Here is a 19,842-nt window from a genome sequence, read left to right as displayed (position 1 = left end):
CGATGCATGGGTTAGGTTTAGGGATTTCTATTTACTAAATTACAGAAATGACTCTGGCTAAAACAAATTAACCAAATCATTTCATAAATAATACCACAACATTTGCCGAAGTATATATACTAGTATAGAGAATAGTGAACATTTTTTTCCAGTCCAAAATCTTTATCTTTACCTACTAATAAACCAGTTATTGCTTCTGGTGGTACGTCGTCGTCAGTTTTGCAAAAAAGCCCCTGTAGTTTTGGGTATTCAACCCGCAATCCTCATAGTAAGTCAACCTGAATCGGTACGTGGGGAAAAGGGAAAAAACACTCGCACGAGCCTGCCTGCCGATCCGCCGATCCCATCTCGCCCATCGTCACCTCCTCCCGACCTCCACCACGCCTCACTGCGCGCCGCCGGCCGCCGCCGCGCCCCGCCGCGCCGAGCCACCGCGCGCCGCCGCCACCCCGTCGGTGAGCCTACCCCTACCCCTACCCCTAATAAAAATAAATTCGGCTCTCCCTATCAGATCGTGGCTCGGTCGCTGGAGCAGGATCCAGCGCGGGCGAGGATGGCTTGGAGCGAGTAATTCTGCAGGGAGAGGCGAAAGTCAGAGGAGAGAATCGAGAGAGAATAGAGAGGAGGGAAAAAAGAGAGGAGGCGGCTGAGGGGCAGTGGGTTGTTCCGGTGGCGGTCAGCAAGAGAAGAAGGCGATGTGCGGGGATGAGCTTTCCCCAACGGAGACGTGCCAGCCACCAAAACCGCCGGATCCGCCAGTCCATCCCCCGGTGTTGAAGACTATGGCGACGACGGCGTGGCCGTACATGGAGTACATGCGTAGTGGGAGCGGCAGTTGGAGTGGCGGCAGGTGTTCCTTCGGAGCTACCACTTCTCCCGTGATGCCGAACACTCGCCACGCACGCGCCGCCAAGGGGCCCCGATGCCTCCGGGCGCGCATCCGCCTATGCTTCGACTGGGCCGCGCCTGCTCTCCTATGACGCTCCTTCACACGGCAGGCGTCCACCTGTTCCGCTACGGCCGCATCGCCCGAAAAGCGCTGTCGGCCGCAAACACTACTTCTGTCTGCTTTTGGTAGCCGCCAGGTCACGAGCGGAGGCGTGGAGCTAGAAAGCCAAGACGGCAGCATTTGTTGGCTTGCTTATAAGTAGTAAGCTTTTATCACTTAGATAAAACAATTAGCCTGTGAATACTAGCTAGCAGTGGCTTCTACTCCAGCTTCATGGAGTCCTTGTCGTTGCTTGGTGTGCTCGCTGCTTGACTTGAGAGAGAGGATATTTAAACAGGGCGCCTGTTGCTCAATGGGATTGGTTGTGTCGATGTTTTTCCCTTCTTTTACTGTTCCATTTAGTTACTCCGAGTGAATCAACAGTGTATTTATCTGAAACCATCTCCGACTTGTCTCTGTTTTTGCTGTAGACTTTCCTTCAGATGTGATTGAAAAATTACCGTGTCTATATATCAAAAATAGAGTATCTGTATCATGCAAGCAGAAACGCAGTTCATCCTGAATCCAAACCAGACTTTTTTTGATGTAAAGAGACCAAATGACACATTTTTTTATTAAAAGAACAGAGTGTGATATTGGAAGATCTACTTTGAATACCTCTGGTGCAACCTTAGAATATACCACATATGTTTACTACAGTACTTTGGAATCAAAGTCCCTATCTACATCATTCCAGTGCTTCTCAAAAAGTTTGCTGGAGAGAAAGATAAGAAAAGGTTGATATCCAAAAACTATTTTATTTTCTCGGACTTTTCAGTGTTTGTCTTCCCTGGTTCCTTGGTAAGATTTTTGTTTCTGCAATGTTCTTTGCTTAATAGCATTCAAATTTCAAATATGCATTGATATGTATACCAAGTAAAGAACACAAACTACTATTGACATACGAGCCATACAATGCCAGATATGATTCTTACATAAAGTTAGGGAACGGATGTATTAACTTACTCATGATCCAAAATGTTATATATGTTGTTCTTGTCAATACTTATTTTGTATTCTGCTGGCTGACAATAGTTACTCTGTTGAGGTTCTTCTGTAGTATACTTCAATCACATGTACTTTTCATGTATTTATTGTTGGAATTGGCAAGGGTTCTTGGTCTGAATATACACATATATGCTAAAGTACTTCTATCATTTGAGGCTGGCCATTAAAAACACTGGGCATTGTGAAGTGGCTGAAGTTTTGCTGGCACATGGGCTTACTGGAAATTTACAAGTAGACTGACAATGAAGTTTAAAGCTGAAAACTCGATATAATTGCAGGCAAACATCAATCTTTTGTTTCTGAAAACTAGACATGTAAAAATATTCAAGCTTGCAAATCTTAGAATTTAAAGTTGCTTTAATAATATAAAGTTCCGATTGACATGTATGGGCATACAGATGAATCAAACGTTTAGATTTTGAACTTCGAGGGTGGGTTGGGGAGGGGGTGGTAGTTGATTTTTTTTAAACTCCCGTTGCAATGCACATAGCATAACTGAAATTTCTGTTTGTGTTGTTTACAGCGGAAACATAGTCTGATACGACAACTTCTGAATCAAAGACCAGAAGGAAACAATTGACTTAAAGAGTTGCAACGAGTTGATCACATCCACATGTCTTTGCAACGGAGGTAGTATACATTCTTTGAACCCAAAAAATGCCTGAGTTAGATAGCAAAACTTATTTCCTGTTACTTACCTTGCAACATAATGGCAGCCCTTGCACAAAAGTAAATTGTGGCCACAAATGGTGCACTAGCCACATAAGATGTACTGATGCACCATATGCCTCAAGAACAAGAGTAACACCGTGTCTCAAGTTCTGCTGCAGCTAGATTCCGATCTCCTGGTCTTGCCTGCGAATGTTTTTTTATTCAAAGTGGTTCAGTTCCATTCCATACAAATTAGTCATATTATGAGTTGCAGGAACCTTTCTTTATTTTTAGTATATGTCCAGTTATGTTTTCTTGCGATGTGAACACTAATGAACAGAATAACATTATGGTGTATTATTTTTTACAAGCATGCAATCTGTAAAGTTAGTTTCGTTTACAAAATCATTCGTCAGCGACTGAATCGGAGGGAGATTTATGAAAAGTGAACTAGCTGACAAACTGACATGTAACACCCCCAGCGTCATGCTACAGTAATCCCCTGTTAATGGTGCCATGTCATCCTGTTACTGTTGCTAATCTTCACTTGATCCAAATCACAATTCAAATTCAAATCCAATCTAAAGTCAAAAATTCAAATTCCTCAAACATGAAAACTAAAATGTTCATCATGTGCCAAATTTTCCACAACTAATATTGGTGGTGAACCAACATGTTTGCAAAGTGTTTAAGTGGCATAAACTACTTATATCAGTGACCTAAGCAATAATTTAAATGCCTTGTTAAATTATAAAATTTGCAAACTACTTCAAAAGTCTCACAACCTTTTTGTGGCAGTGCACAATAATTCTTTGAAATTCCCTTGGCCAGTGGCATAATTTTGCAAGATCATTAGTGTCTAAAAAGAAGATGCAAAAGCTGCTGGAAAAAAAGAAAAAAAAAAGAAAAAGGAAAAGCAAGGAGAAAAAGAAGGAGAAGCCCCCTGCCTCCCTGGGCCTTAGCCCATTGCACAGACCGACCCACCTTACCCCCCCCCCCCCCCTCCCACTGGGCCAACCGGCCCAACTGGCAACTAGGCCACCAGTTGGCCCAGCCCACCCCCGGGTCGTCCTCCTCACTGCTCCTCCGACCGGGGCGCGTCGTCCCGTACTGCCACGTCGCCGGCAAGGGATAAGGATCCCCCCCCCACCGACGCCTCTGTCCTCTCCCACTGCCCCACTTGCTCTCTCCCCCCTCCCTGGTCCTCTCCGCTTGCGCTCACTCCCCACCAGATCCCCTCTTCCTCACTCCCACTCTGCCGATCTGGAGAAAGGGGCCGACGCTTTCGGCGCCGTCGTCGCGCCACCATCGCCGCCACTGCCGTCCTCGGGCGCCTCCGGCGTGTCCACCTGCCTCGCCGGCCTCTGCTACGCCCTCCCCGACCACGGGCTCGGGTCGGAAGCCACCAGGGAACCCACTGCCTCCCCGTCTTCAACCTCCGTTCGCCACGGGCGCCGCCATCTTCCTCCTCTCCGGCGACCCCTGCTGCTACTAAGCCTATCACCGGCATCCGTGTGCCGCTCGGTGAGCCCCTCATCCTTCTCCCTCTCCTTGTTGACTTTGGCGCGCCCCCTAGCTGCTTTCCCCACGCGCGCCCGAACGCAGCGCCGCGGAGCTCCTCGCCGGCGAGTCTCCGGTGACCAAATGGTCATGGGCGTATGCCCGTTAGCTTGACCGCATCGCGCAGCACCCGCCTAGCTGGTTAGTTTGGCTGCTCGCGCGCTCTAACGCTGCACCCGCTCGAGCCCGAACTTCGGCGCCGCTTCTGCTCGTCGCCGGTGTCGTTCCGGTCGTTCCCGGCCCAAGACATCGCCTCCATCTTGCGTGCGACGTCGAGCCGCGTCGAACGCATCTAGCTACGACCCCGGAAACCCCCTATGCGCAAAACCCGACCCCTCTCCCGACGTGCGCCGCCGCGGGAGGCTCGCCGGAGCAACTCCGGTAGCCAGCGCCGACGTGGCCGGCCGGGGCCACTCCCCTGGTCACTGCCTCGTAGGCCCTAGGGGCCCTGTTGACTGGGCAGCACAGTGGCGCTGACGTGCGGGCCCCACCGCATAATTAATTTACCTAAAACGTTTGTTTTAATTAAAATCAATAGTTAAACTAAATAGTCACTGACATGTGGGGCCCAGCTGCTAATTAACCACGTTTAATTAAAATAACCCACTGTTAGCCCTCTGTCTATGACATGTAGGACCCACTGGTCAGTTTGACCAGTCGGCGGGTCTGTTGACCTGCTGATGTCATGCTGACACTCTGCTGACATCATAATTCCTTTTCTGTTAATTAAATAATTCCAGAAAATGTTTAAACCTTTAGAAATTCATAGTAATTAAACCGTAACTCCGATGAAAATGTTTTCTACATGAAAGTTGCTCAGAAAAATCCAATGAATCCAAATACGTGGTCCGTTCATATGTCACATGCCCCTAGCATGCTGAACATGGAACCGTCCCCTCTCTTTTGTTTGTCCGGAAAAAGCCAAACGCCGGGAAAACCTCTCCGGATGTTTTCCCTCACCGTCTGCAACGTGTGGTACTGCGTTAGAACACCCCTAGCTATGCATATCGTCTTGTCATGCTTAGTGTTGCATCTGTTTGCCTATATTTACTGTTTCTTCCCCCTCTTCTCTCCGGTAGACCCCGAGGCCGATGATGCCCCGGTGATCGACTACGTCGACGACGACCCCTCCTTGCCAGAGCAACCAGGCAAGCCCCCCTTTGATCATTCCGATATCGCCCATTCCATTCTCTCATGCTTGCATTAGATTTTGCTACTGTAATTGATTGCTCCTATTCTGATGCATAGCCTGCTTTTGTAACCTGCTTATTGTTACCTACCTGCTTATCCTAAACTGCTTAGTATAGGTTGGTTAGTGATCCATCAGTGACCCCCACCTTGTCCTTGTTGCCCCTGCTTCATCATCGAAGACCCGATCAACAGGATCGAAGACCAGGCCCCGGCACCGCACATCACTTTCTCCTTAGTTGCTCGACACTATTGGGTTACTATCGAGTGCCGAGGGTGAGACCTCTACAGCACTTCTGATGTTAACCCTGTAGTGTAGCTATTCGGCCGTGGTCATTGAGGGTGATTCCGCCTTAACCACTCCCGATACGACTCTGTCGTGCAACCCCTCAAGTGTGAACCTCGGGGGTGACTCCTCTTACGTTCACCTTGATGATTACATCGAGTGGAATTCACCGGGGGTGATTCCTCGGGTTTTCCCCTTGATGTTGGGACACACAGTTACTATGGTTACTATGACTTTACACTGAACCATGTTACTAAAGACGGGTCGGCCCTGAGGGGTACCCGCGCGAGCTTAATTGCGAGTGATGTGGAGATGGGTTGACCTGGAGGGTGCCCGCGAGATAATTACGAGGCGTGGCCGGGCATTCCTAGCCCTTGCCGCAAGTCCTCGAGACGGGGCAACGGGGTCACATCTTTCGTGAGTCTCTGCTTGTTACCGCGTGCTCCTAATCCACTACGATTTGGATATTTGATCCGAGGGGCCTCTAGCCTGATAGCACTAACCATCACGTGGGCATAGTATGGGCGTTCTGCGTCGTATGCATCAGCCGAAGCTTAATAGACGTCATGCGACTAAGCGGCGCGCGCCGGGTTGGACTGGTAAGCTCCCGCCTTTCTTTAAGGAGGTAGCTAGGTCTGCTCACCGGCCGCCCACGCAACGTGCAGGAGTTCCCGGGGCGATGGCCCATGACCCCTGGGGGCATAGGTTTAGTCCGGCGTGCTTGACCTCTCTATTAAGCCTAGGTCGGGTTGCGGCGTATTGTTTGGCCGAGGCCGGGCATGACCCAGGAAAGTGTGTCCGGCCGGAGTTAATCGAGCGTGGTGGGTAAGTTGGTGCACCCCTGCAGGGAAGAAAACATCTATCGATAGCCTGTCCTACGGTAACGGACACTTGGAGTTGTATCCCGATCGATACAACTAGAACTGGATACTTGAGATGAGACTTGGATATTAGATGATAACTGGATAGTATGGCTCTGGGATTGCTTTCTCGCAGGGAGTCGAGAAAGGATCTCTGGCCGAGGTTGATAACACTACTACTACTTTACTTTATGCTACTCTACTTCCTCCTGTTGTTGCAAGATGGTGGTTTCCAGAAGATGCTAGTCTTTGATAGGACTAGGCCTTCTCTCTATTCTGGCATTTCTGCAGCCCAGTCCACATATACAGCCTTCCTTTGATAATGTTGCATGTGTAGTGTAGATCCTTGCTTGCGAGTACTTTGGATGAGTACTCACGGTTGCTTTGCTTCCCCTTTTGCCCCTTTCTTCTCCTTTCCGGTTGATGCAACCAGATGTCGGAGCACAGGAGCCAGATGCCACCGCCGATGCCTGCTACTACGTGGAGACCGTCGACGACCAGGAGTAGTTAGGAGGCTCCCAGGTAGGAGGCCTTGCCTTTTCGATCGTTGCTACTTTTGTGCTAGCCTTCTGAAGGCAAAGTTGTCTAACTCATGTCTGTACTCAGATATTGTTGCCTCCGCTGACTCTTGTGTAATCTAGCTTATGTATTCGAGCCCTCGAGGCCCCTGGCTTGTAATATAAAGCTTGTATTATTTTAATTTGTGTCTAGAGTTGTGTTGTGATATCTTCCCGTGAGTCCTTGATCTTGATCATACACATTTGCGTGTATGATTAGTGTACGACTGAATCAAGGGCGTCACAAGTTGGTATCAGAGCCGACTGCCTGTAGGAACCCCCTTTCCAACTCCTTGGCTGAAGTTGAGTCTAGTCACTACAAAAAAAACTTTTACTAACATGGCTGTGTGTCTTACGGGCCCACGTCGCCATTGGGTGATGTTAGAATCTTTTATTCCTCGTCTATACTCTGGGATTCTGATCTCTCTTCTAATCGGGTTAAACGATTTTGCTAACTCTCACATTAGGTTCTCGTAACCACTTCATCCCGGAGAGCCACTTCATTCCATATGATCGCCTGCTTCACCAGAAGACTTCAAAGATACTCTCTGATGTTCGTTCGAGAACTTGTGCCCATCGCTTTTGCGATTCCCTTCCACCGTCACCCCAATGGAAAACTACATACACTTGCCATTCATACAGTCATTCCTCGTTGCTCTTGTTATTATGAGATGCCTTGAAATTCTCTCTATTGTTCCAAGAATCCTTTGTGCCTGCTTCCTTGCAGCTCCTTTTCCGCATGAATACATGTATGAATAATTCCTCACACTTACCGGGGATTCGTTCATCCCCAGTTGTTCATGTGTTTCACAAATGTCTTCAAAATGCTATTCAATCTTCCGAAAATCTGCGGCAGCCTATTGCTCTTGAAATTCTTGCTTGCTTGCATTATGGTTAATCCCATAAGTTTGGTAATCTTATTGGCATCTTTTGTCACTATCATTTTGAGTCCGTTGATTCAACTTGTGCGTGAATGCACGCAAATCATCAGTTGATCCTTATAAATTATCTTCTCAGACGTCTTTCCGAACCTGAGCTGGTTCTCGACCAATAAAATTGCTATCGATTGTACCCCTAAGTCTATTCAACTTATCCATCCTTTATCAGAGTGTTTTCTTATGACCCCTTGATTTGGAAATCATCATTCCTTTGCATTTGAGCTTTGAATTTGCCAGTTGTTTCTATAATATGATCTCCTTGCATTCTTTCTTCTTCTGGTTGGATAACGATGCTCACATCAGATTCCTTGTGGACCACCAGATCCTTTAATGAATTATTATCCGACAGTGTCCTTAATATTACCAAAACCTTGAGTTCTTCCCCTGATACATAATGCTTTTAGTAAGTTGCATCCTCTGTTTTTGTTAACCATGCTCTACTTCCGAGCTTGAGTTAATTACTTTTGGAGTTTGTGGTATATGTTCCTAAGATGCCCCTATGGGTTGAACCTATGCCATCCCTAATCTGTGTGAACCCGAGAGTTTTCCCGAGTCATATTATTCTGGTGTTTGCCAGATAACATTTCAACACTACAACTTCATTGAACGCGAAAAGTGAATGAAAGGTTATACATTGGAGAAGTGGGAGTCGACCTTGAACTTTGTGTTCATGCCCATGGACCTAATGTGGATCTTATCATGGAAGTTTCTTGTGATATAATAATCCCCTTATTATAAGTTCATACGGTATCTATGTTTGGTCCTTTGCAATCGTGGTTCTGACCATGATTGTTCCCCCTTTAATTCCATTTGTCGGACAAGTTAAAGCCCTTGTCTTCTGCAGATCAATGCATCTCCGCAACCTCTATTTTGATCTTCCTTCGAGCATTACCCTCCGATACCTCGAGAATATCAAAGAACTGTGTTGCTTCCTATGAGTCTTCATCTAGTATTGCTTCTCACCGATTTCAGATGTCCCTGGGTTTTGAGTTGTTAGTCACTCGAGAACACCGATAAGTGAATCGATTCCACACTCCGATTCTATAACTCTTAAGTAATTTTGTTGCTTATGAGTTTAATAATCCTTCAAGTCATTCCTAGCCTGATCGGTTATATCATTATCGTGCTAAATTCTAACTGTGCTGCCTGGTCCTTCTTCCCGGAGCACAATTTTCGATGATGAGCTAAGCCTACGTCGATCTTCCTCGTCATATCATTTCTCCTTGAACAGCAAGCTTGATTTCGAGTTTGTGTCGTACCAGTGGCTCAAATAACCTTACGCTTCATCATTTCTTTTGCTTGATGTTGTCGTTGATCGATTACATCTTCATGAAACCTCTCAATAAATGTGTCGTGATCATCATCATCATTCCAAACTTTTCTAGGATATCAACCGAATTCATGATGAGAAATACCATCCTTGCCCCCTCGATGAATTGTTGCTGAGCCCGTGGGCCCCATCCTCATCTTTTCCTTGCTAAAATTGTACGACTTATTTTATAAGTTGTTTCCAATGGATCCTTGTGTATCCAAAGTCTGACCTTTCTCTGATGACCATGTCAATGCTATCCCGAAGCATGTCTGTGGTACTCCAAACATCAGAAAGAACATTGGAAGCGCAATGCTAAACCTTTCTTGATCTATTATCCAAACACCGTTGTATGGGTAATATCATGATTCTTCCCTCGCCCCCTTTATCTAAATGCTTTTGAAGTTGTTGTCATATCATGTATATCCTGCTCCGCTTCCCCTTGGGAAGGATTTACTCCCAATTCTTGTGTGTAAACACATTCTCCTTTCCATTGGTCTGATTAATCTGATAATTTCTTTTTCCTTTCCATTGGGTTGTTTAACCTTCCTGTGATCTATATGATATAAGCAGAAATAATTCCCTGCTTATAAAATACCCCGATGTACAACCTTGTCAGTGAGACCCTGTTACTATTGTTGATGACATTCCAGTAACCACCGATGGATGGGAACCTTGCCGATTGGTCCGCCTCGTTCAACGAGCAGGAAAATGGTTCTCTTCGTCCCTCGCCCTTGGTACCAACGTTGTTGCCGACATAACTGATAGTCTATCATCTGACATGCCTTGCTATCGGCCCCCTTTCTACTTTTAACCCACAAGGTGGGCCCATAACCCACAGTTCCACAGGATCGGAACCTGACTCTTCTCTATATCTTTGATTTCGAAATATTCTTGCAATTGGCTTCGTATCATGTCACGAGCCACCGTCCGAGAGATGATCTATTCCCAATGCTCTGAACCCCCTTCTCACACTCTGTTCAGGTATCGATCGTTTGTCCATTCGTTTGAAACTTCCTATTGTACCTTCATATTTTGCTCTTGATGTTTTTCTTAAGTTTCAACTCGAGAGATACTTCTGCCACATTCCCTGAATTGTTCACCGGATAATTAACCCTATAAGGGCCAGTTCTCCCGAAGTTACTGTTTACTTCCCCACTTAAATCTCGGGACGAGATTTCTTGTAGTGGAGGAGATTTGTAACACCCCCAACGTCATGCTACAGTAATCCCCTGTTAATGGTGCCATGTCATCCTGTTACTGTTGCTAATCTTCACTTGATCCAAATCACAATTCAAATTCAAATCCAATCTAAAGTCAAAAATTCAAATTGCTCAAACATGAAAACTAAAATGTTCATCATGTCCCAAATTTTCCACAACTAATATTGGTGGTGAACCAACATGTTTGCAAAGTGTTTAAGTGGCCTAAACTACTTATATCAGTGACCTAAGCAATAATTTAAATGCCTTATTAAATTATAAAATTTGCAAACTACTTCAAAAGTCTCACAACCTTTTTGTGGCAGTGCACAATAATTCTTTGAAATTCCCTTGGCCAGTGGCATAATTTTGCAAGATCATTAGTGTCTAAAAAGAAGATGCAAAAGCTGCTGGAAAAAAAGAAAAAAAAAGAAAAAGGAAAAGCAAGGAGAAAAAGAAGAAGGAGAAGCCCCCTGCCTCCCTGGGCCTTAGCCCATTGCACAGACCGGGCCACCTTACCCCCCCATTGGGCCAACTGGCCCAACTGGCAACTAGGCCACCAGCCGGCCCAGCCCGCCCCCCGGGTCGTCCTCCTCACTGCTCCTCCGACCGGGGCGCGTCCCTGCCGGACCGGGCGCGCCGTCCCGTACTGCCACGTCGCCAGCAAGGGATAAGGATCCCCCCCGACGCCTCAGTCCTCTCCCACTTCCCCACTTGCTCTCTCCCCCCTCCCTGGTCCTCTCCGCATGCGCTCACTCCCCACCAGATCCCCTCTTCCTCACTCCCACTCTGCCGATCTGGAGAAAGGGGCCGACGCTTTCGTCGCCGTCGCCGCGCCACCATCGCGGCCACTGCCATCCCCGGGCGCCTCCGGCGTGTCCACCTGCCTCGCCGGCCTCTGCTACGCCCTCCGCGACCACGGGCTCGGGTCGGAAGCCACCAGGGAACCCACTGCCTCCCCGTCTTCAACCCCCGTCCGCCACCGGCGCCGCCATCTTCCTCCTCTCCGGCGACCCCTGCTGCTACTAAGCCTATCACCGGCCTCCGTGTGCCGCTCGGTGAGCCCCTCATCCTTCTCCCTCTCCTTGTTGACTTTGGCGCGCCCCCTAGCTGCTTTCCCCACGCGCGCCCGAATGCAGCGCCGCGGAGCTCGTCGCCGGTGAGTCTCCGGTGACCAAATGGTCTTGGGCGTATGCCCGTTAGCTTGACCGCATCGTGCAGCACCCGCCTAGCTGGTTAGTTTGGCCGCTCGCGCGCTCTAACGCCGCACCCGCTCGAGCCCGAACTCCGGCGCCGCTTCTGCTCGTCGCCGGTGTCGTTCCGGTCGTTCCCGGCCCAAGCCATCGCCTCCATCTTGCGTGCGACGTCGAGCCGCGTCGAACGCATCTAGCTACGACCCCGGAAACCCCCTGTGCGCGAAACACGACCCCTCTCCCGACGTGCGCCGCCGCAGGAGGCTTGCCGGAGCAACTCCGGTAGCCAGCGCCGACGTGGCCAGCCGAGGCCACTCCCCTGGTCACTGCCTCGTAGGCCCTGGGGGCCCCGTTGACTGGGTCGACCCAGTCAACGTGCTGACTGGGCAGCCCAGTGGCGCCGACGTGCGGGCCCCACCGCATAATTAATTTACCTAAAACGTTTGTTTTAATTAAAATCAATAGTTAAACTAAATAGTCACTGACATGTGGGGCCCAGCTGCTAATTAACCACGTTTAATTAAAATAACCCACTGTTAGCCCTCTGTCTATGACATGTAGGACCCACTGGTCAGTTTGACCAGTCAGCGGGTCTGTTGACCTGCTGATGTCATGCTGACACTCTGCTGACGTCATAATTCCTTTTCTGTTAATTAAATAATTCCAGAAAATGTTTAAACCTTTAGAAATTCATAGTAATTAAACCGTAACTCCGATGAAAATGTTTTCTACATGAAAGTTGCTAAGAAAAATCCAACGAATCCAAATACGTGGTCCGTTCATCTGTCACATGCCCCTAGCATGCTGAACATGGAACCGTCCCCTCTCTTTTGTTTGTCCGAAAAAACCCAAACGCCGGGAAAACCTCTTCGGATGTTTTCCCTCTCCGTCTGCAACGTGTGGTACTGCGTTAGAACACCCCTAGCTATGCATATCGTCTTGTCATGCTTAGCGTTGCATCTGTTTGCTTGTATTTACTGTTTCTTCCCCCTCATCTCTCTGGTAGACCCCGAGGCCGATGATGCCCCGGTGATCGACTATGTCGATGACGACCCCTCCTTGCCAGAGCAACCAGGCAAGCCCCCCCTTTGATCATTCCGATATCGCCCATTCCATTCTCTCATGCTTGCATTAGATTTTGCTACTGTAATTGATTGCTCCTATTCTGATGCATAGCCTGCTTTTGTAACCTGCTTATTGTTACCTACTTGCTTATCCTAAACTGCTTAGTATAGGTTGGTTAGTGATCCATCAGTGACCCCCACCTTGTCCTTGTTGCCCCTGCTTCATCATCGAAGACCCGATCAACGGGATCGAAGACCAGGCCCCGGCACCGCACATCACTTTCCCCTTAGTTGCTCGATACTATTGGGTTACTATCGAGTGCCGAGGGTGAGACCTCTACAGCACTTCTGATGTTAACCATGTAGTGTAGCTATTCGGCCGTGGTCATCGAGGGTGATTCTGCCTTAACCACTCCCGATACGACTCTGTCGTGCAACCCCTCAAGTGTGAACCTCGGGGGTGACTCCTCTTACGTTCACCTTGATGATTACATCGAGTGGAATTCACCGGGGGTGATTCCTCGGGTTTTCCCTTGATGTTGGGACACACAGTTACTATGGTTACTATGACTTTACACTGAACCATGTTACTAAAGACGGGTCGGCCCTGAGGGGTACCCGCGCGAGCTTAATTGCGAGTGATGTGGAGACGGGTTGACCTGGAGGGTGCCCGCGAGATAATTACGAGGCGTGGCCGGGCATTCCTAGCCCTTGCCACAAGTCCTCGAGACGGGGCAATGGGGTCACATCTTTCGTGAGTCTCTGCTTGTTACCGCGTGCTCCTAATCCACTACGATTTGGATATTTGATCCGAGGGGCCTCTAGCCTGATAGCACTAACCATCACGTGGGCATAGTATGGGCGTTCTGCGTCGTATGCATCAGCCGAAGCTTAATAGACGTCATGCGACTAAGCGGCGCGCGCCGGGTTGGACTGGTAAGCTCCCACCTTTCTTTAAGGAGGTAGCTAGGTCTGCTCACCGGCCGCCCACGCAACGTGCAGGAGTTCCCGGGGCGATGGCCCATGACCCCTGGGGGCATAGGTTTAGTCCGGCGTGCTTGACCTCTCTATTAAGCCTAGGTCGGGTTGCGGCGTATTGTTTGGCCGAGGCCGGGCATGACCCAGGAAAGTGTGTCCGGCCGGAGTTAATCGAGCGTAGTGGGTAAGTTGGTGCACCCCTGCAGGGAAGAAAACATCTATCGATAGCCTGTCCTACGGTAACGGACACTTGGAGTTGTATCCCGATCGATACAACTAGAACTGGATACTTGAGATGAGACTTGGATATTAGATGATAACTGGATAGTATGGCTCTGGGATTGCTTTCTCGCAGGGAGTCGAGAAAGGATCTCTGGCCGAGGTTGATAACACTACTACTACTTTACTTTATGCTACTCTACTTCCTCTTGTTGCTGCAAGATGGTGGTTTCCAGATATACAGCCTTCCTTTGATAATGTTGCATGTGTAGTGTAGATCCTTGCTTGCGAGTACTTTGGATGAGTACTCACGGTTGCTTTGCTCCCCCTTTTGCCCCTTTCTTCTCCTTTCCGGTTGATGCAACCAGATGTCGGAGCACAGGAGCCAGATGCCACCGCCGATGCCTGCTACTACGTGGAGACCGTCGACGACCAGGAGTAGTTAGGAGGCTCCCAGGCAGGAGGCCTTGCCTTTTCGATCGTTGCTACTTTTGTGCTAGCCTTCTGAAGGCAAAGTTGTCTAACTCATGTTTGTACTCAGATATTGTTGCTTCCGCTGACTCTTGTGTAATCTAGCTTATGTATTCGAGCCCTCGAGGCCCCTGGCTTGTAATATAAAGCTTGTATTATTTTAATTTGTGTCTAGAGTTGTGTTGTGATATCTTCCCGTGAGTCCTTGATCTTGATCGTACACATTTGCGTGTATGATTAGTGTACGATTGAATCAAGGGCGTCACATGACAGAAGGAAGGTCTACTTGAGATTAAGCGAACTGACAGTTTTCAGGTACTTTCCTTTACACAAACATGCCCTCCTTGGTCATTCAAACAAAAAATTACCTCAAAAAGTTTCAGGCCAGTAAAAGATGCAGGGTCTTCTGAAGTTAGCAATTATATAAAAATTTACATATTTGGTAACAAAAGGGCTGGCATGCTTAGGTGGTTTGTATATTTTTCAGAGCAACTATGGCAAATCCGACACGTCGTTCTTGTGAAACAGGCTGATGTCGAGATAGATTTTGAAATGACATCAATCGACAGCGCCAATCCTTTCGATCCTTCCCGACTTTTGGACGTGGAGAAGCATTGCCGGGAAGCGGGTGCATCGGTTCATGGCGGCATAGGGCCATTTGGACTTATTGTCCTAGCCTCTGACAACATATAGGAGCACACTGCTATTCACTTCCGGGTGTACAAGTCAGAGCAGAAGTACATGATACTCATGTGCTCTGATCTAAGAAGGTTAATGCTTATGGTTTTTGCCTTCATGAGTAAAAGGAATTTTTCTTTTTCTTTGCACAGTTCTTCATTGAGACAAGGACTATACACACCAGCCTATGGAGGCTTCTTTGAATTTGATCTTCAAAAGGAAAAGAAGATATCTCTGAGAACTCTGGTGAGTTTGGGAAGCTATTTCATTTCTCTTGGTGTTCACTTCACGCACTACTGAACATGAATAATGTGTCATGCAGATTGATCCGTCAGCGGTGAAGAGCTTTGGCGGTGGTGGCAGGGTCTGCAACATGGCCAGAGTTTATCCCATAGCGGTTGTCGACAGTGGGGCCCACATGTGTGCCTTCAACAACGGCAGTACCACGATCAGAGCACGTAAACATGGAAAAAAAAGCTGCTCATTTCCTTGACCTCTAGGATTCATATATTGTAGTTTACTGTCAGCGTTAGTAGGGAACTGTCAGCGTTACCCCCTGCTGAGTATTGCATATTTAGTACGTGCAAGTCTGCTAAGGGCCCTCGAGTTATGCTTACGGATGTTGCTAAGTTTCTTTTTCTCCTGTTGCAACGCACGAGCCTTTTTCTTGATTTCCGAATTTGCGAAAGGTACCCATTTTCATCTTTTTGTACCAGTTTGCTTTCTGCAACCGTTTGTTCACCTTCCTCCAAATTTATTATGTTGGTATTTTTCATCAAGATCATATAGATAGTCATACATAGCAGGTTGCTCATATTCAGAGAGAGACAGAAACAGTTACAGTTTACATGGCAGGTTCGGTTTGTCTATGCTTTTGTTGTTGTGGTCCTTGGAGTGCTTTCTTTGGCGTGTGAATTTCGATGACACGGAATTGAGTTATAATTTTAGGAGATGAAAACAAGTAAATGTGTCTGGCTAGGTCCACTCCTTGTTGTACCTTGATTCGAATAACATGTGTTTTGCTGTGTCAACATATTAAATTATGGGCTGAAAACAATCAATATATTGCATGCTCAATGTATTTTGTTTGCATTTCTCTCTTTCAGGGAGAATATAGATTTCATGTCAGATTGGGAAATTACATTTTTGTGTCGCTCATTAGGTCCAGGACTGATAGGGTGCCACTTTTGCAGTTTGAGCAATACTGAACAACATACTGGCTGTCAAGTGTCATTTATACATAACATCAAGGTGACTATGCAACATCAATTTGGTTTTACTGAATAAGAATAAGAAACGCACATAACAATACACGTCTTTGTTACAAAATAGCAATCAGAATCCTAATTCGGTATGTACAAAGACACGGCTTCTCGTTGCTTTATTTAGCAAGAGTCCGAATTCTAATTACCTACACACGCTGTGGTGCTACAAATACAAACACACAGCTTCCGCTGGCTTGCCTAGCTTTCAACGTCAGTTTTGCATTACAAATTGCCTTTAGACGCCGTCTTACAATCTCACCGTACAGCCCGTGCGTGCTCCATTCGAGGTATGTTAGTTCTCATGACAAGCTAAATACATGAGTACGAATCGTACCAGGGGAATCTGAATCCTATTTAGATACATATATAATATATCACTAGAATATATAAATATATACATATACAACACCCTTAGCATACTAAGTCTTTGGTCAAATAAGTACTTAGCAACTCAGCTTTGCACGTCGCTTCGCCGGCATCGCCACTAACACCAAAGACAACGAGCCATCAGAACATCTCCTCTGCCGCATCAGTGCTGACAGCAAAGACAACAAGCCATTCATTATCTCCTTCCACCTGCCATGCATAAATTAAAAAATAATTCATTGATTTAAAAAATTACTCAGTGTAACCTTGTTTTTTACGCTTGCAAAAAACTGGACTATAAAAATGTTGCATAACGCCACATGAAGCAGGTTATATTTCATTTTTCACCCGGTGCAACGCACGGGCATTTGTACTAGTACTTATATAAAATACATATAATATTTTCAAAAACTTTAATTTGACACTTATAAAATGTTGTATAATATATTTTTCAACTCCACAGAAAATGCAATTAACATTTAAAACATATCTAACTCTTTTTAACATTGAAGGAGTCATATTTCCTTCTCTCATAAAATTTATTTTTGAGTTAGAATTGTTTTAAATATTAAAAATACAAAATGGGAGAATATTCAATCATTCACCAATTTTTTTTTTTTGAGGAAGTCATGTCATCCTCTCTCATATTTGAATTGGAAATATTCTGAATATTCTCAAACCCAAAATAGTATGCAAATGAAAAATTGGGAAAGTCATTTTATTCCCTCTCAACTTAATATTCATTTAAACTCCAAAAGTTTCAAATCCTAGTCAAATTTAGCAACACTCAAGAAACACGAACAAGTTTTAAATTATTCCTATTTAAATAATTAACATTCCAAAATTCAGAATGTTGGGATGTTACATTTGCAGGCTTGTCGGGGGTACCATGAATCTGGCAAGGCCGGTCAAGTATTTTGTCTAGGTTGGATGGGCCGTCCGTGTTTTCTTTGAATGGCTTCTTCCGCTGACCTGGTTTAGAGCCACTGAATCCGCCATTGACCGCCATGTCTTTGGTATCTTCATTGTTGCTTCGACGCTTGTGTTTGTTGCGTCGTGGCCTGCCGTTGCCATCTCTGACTTCGGAGGTGCCAGGGTCGGTAGTGCTGTTGCTTCTACAAGCCAACCAGCTGTCTTCTCCCACGCAAAAGCGGGTCTTGAGTGTGGTAAGGGCTGCCATGGACTTCGGCTTTTCTTGGCCGAGGTGTCGGGTGAGCCATTCGTCACGGAGGCTATGTTTAAAGGCCGCGAGGGCTTCGGCGTCCGGACAATCGACGATTTGGTTCTTTTTAATTCAAAACCTAGTCTAGAGTTTGCGGGCTGGCTCTCCAGGTTGCTGGACTATATGACTAAGGTCATCAGCGTCCGGAGGCCGGACATAGGTACCTTGTAAGTTGTCTCTAAAGGCATCTTCCAGATCTTCCCAGCTACCAATGGAGTCCTCTGGGAGGCTGTTTAACCGGTGTCGTGCTGATCCTTTTAGTTTTAAGGGGAGGTATTTTATGGCGTGGAGATCGTTGCCGCGAGCCATGTGAATATGGAGAAGAAAGTCTTCAATCCATACCGCAGGGTCGGTTGTTCCATCGTATGCTTCAATGTTTACGGGTTTAAACCCTTCTGAGAACTGGTGCTGCATTACCTCGTCGATAAAGCATAAGGGGTGTGCTGCGCCTCTGTATCGGGCAACGTCACGAAGGAGTTCGGATGACATATGTATTCGGTTTTTGGCCCGGGTGAGGTTATGCCTGTCGCGCCAGGCTTGATGGCCGTCGTCTCGCGTTGGGGCACGCCCCCTTGATCCATAGATTGACCTGGCCTGGCCGGCTCTATTGTCCAGGTCCTGGCATAAGTCGTAGGTATAGCCCGGAGCTTCTACCTCTTTGCCTCGACGGCGAGGTGGTAGGGGCTGGTGTTCGGTATAAGTAGCCGCTTTATCTCGCCCATGTGGTGGTCGATCTGGTTCATCAGCGCGGTCATATCTTGACGGTATTGGCTCAATGGCCTCATCGTCGAATTGTGGTAGTAGCCGACGCTTCGGATAACTCTTTGTTGGGTGCTCGAGGCCGTATTCTTCGGCAGCGAGGACATGGGTCCACCTGTTGTTGAGGGTATCCTGTTCGGCTTGGAGCTGTTGCTGCTTCTTTTTTAGGCTTCTCGCAGTTGCGATTAGCTGATGCTTAAAGCGCTCTTGCTCGAGGGGTTCCTCCGGCATGATGAAGTCTTCGTTGCCGAGGTTGACATCGTCCTCGGGGATCGGTAGATAGTTATTATCTTCCGAGTCCTCATTCCTGACTGGCTCGTCGGGGTTAACTTGTCCATCCTCCCATTTATCCTGCTCGGACGCGGGCTTGACCGAGTCTTCGGGATCTTCGGCATCGTCCGGGGTGTCATTGTCTCCGGTGCCGGTGTTGCTTTTCTTTGCCCGGCATGATTTTGAGCGGTGCCGCTGACGTCGATGTTTTGGTGGTGCTTCAGCGGGCTTGTCCTCGATCGAATCTTTCCTACCTTCGTCGTCCTCCTCTTTGGGTGTATCCACCATATACACGTCATATGTGGAGGTAGCCGTCCAATGCCCGGTGAATGGCGGGTCTTGGCTTTGTTTGTCTCCGGCATCGTCGTCCATACCGTCGATGTCTTCGGAGGCATAATCTAGCATGTCGGTCAAATCCTCAACAGTGGCTATTAAGTGGGTGGTGGGTGGGACGTGAAATTCCCCGCTCTCAGCCCCTAGTCCGGGCTGGGCGTAGTTCGGAGGCGATACTTCCATAATGGCGAGGGATCGCATTAAGTCCAAGGCCTCGCTTAAGAGCGCCGGCCGGATGGGGAACCGAGGTCCTGCGGGGCTAGGCACGGTAGATTCTACCAGGCTGTGCTCACTAGACGCAGTCCTTGAGAGTTCAGAGTAGGTATCCAGAGGCGAGTTCGGCTCTCTGATGACAGGGAGAGTCCGGCTTGATTCCCGGCTTGCTGAAGATATAGTTGCCTCCGGGTCTCCAAATAAGAGCTCCGTAGGAGAACGGAGTCTGGTGGGTTTCCGAAACCCTTCTTGGATGAAGTGGCC

General features: G+C 47.5%; 1 long non-coding RNA gene across 5 annotated transcripts; it reads left to right on the top strand.

The window, feature by feature from the left end:
* Nucleotides 1-49: 49 nt before the first annotated feature.
* Nucleotides 50-15,948, top strand: LOC109780451 (uncharacterized). Of its 5 annotated transcripts, XR_012187567.1 has the most exons (6): nt 58-2,626; nt 2,713-3,116; nt 14,746-14,787; nt 15,001-15,209; nt 15,303-15,396; nt 15,473-15,948. It is a non-coding gene; the product is annotated as an uncharacterized lncRNA (long non-coding RNA). The 5 variants fall into 5 exon arrangements; XR_012187566.1 differs by having other exon boundaries at nt 50-455; nt 2,520-3,116; nt 15,001-15,396; XR_012187565.1 differs by having other exon boundaries at nt 52-455; nt 2,520-2,626; nt 14,746-15,396.
* Nucleotides 15,949-19,842: the final 3,894 nt, after the last annotated feature.

The sequence above is a fragment of the Aegilops tauschii genome, chromosome 6 (genome assembly GCF_002575655.3).
Source record: "Aegilops tauschii subsp. strangulata cultivar AL8/78 chromosome 6, Aet v6.0, whole genome shotgun sequence".
NCBI lineage: Eukaryota > Viridiplantae > Streptophyta > Magnoliopsida > Poales > Poaceae > Aegilops > Aegilops tauschii.
This window is presented reverse-complemented; position numbering and strand designations above follow the sequence as displayed.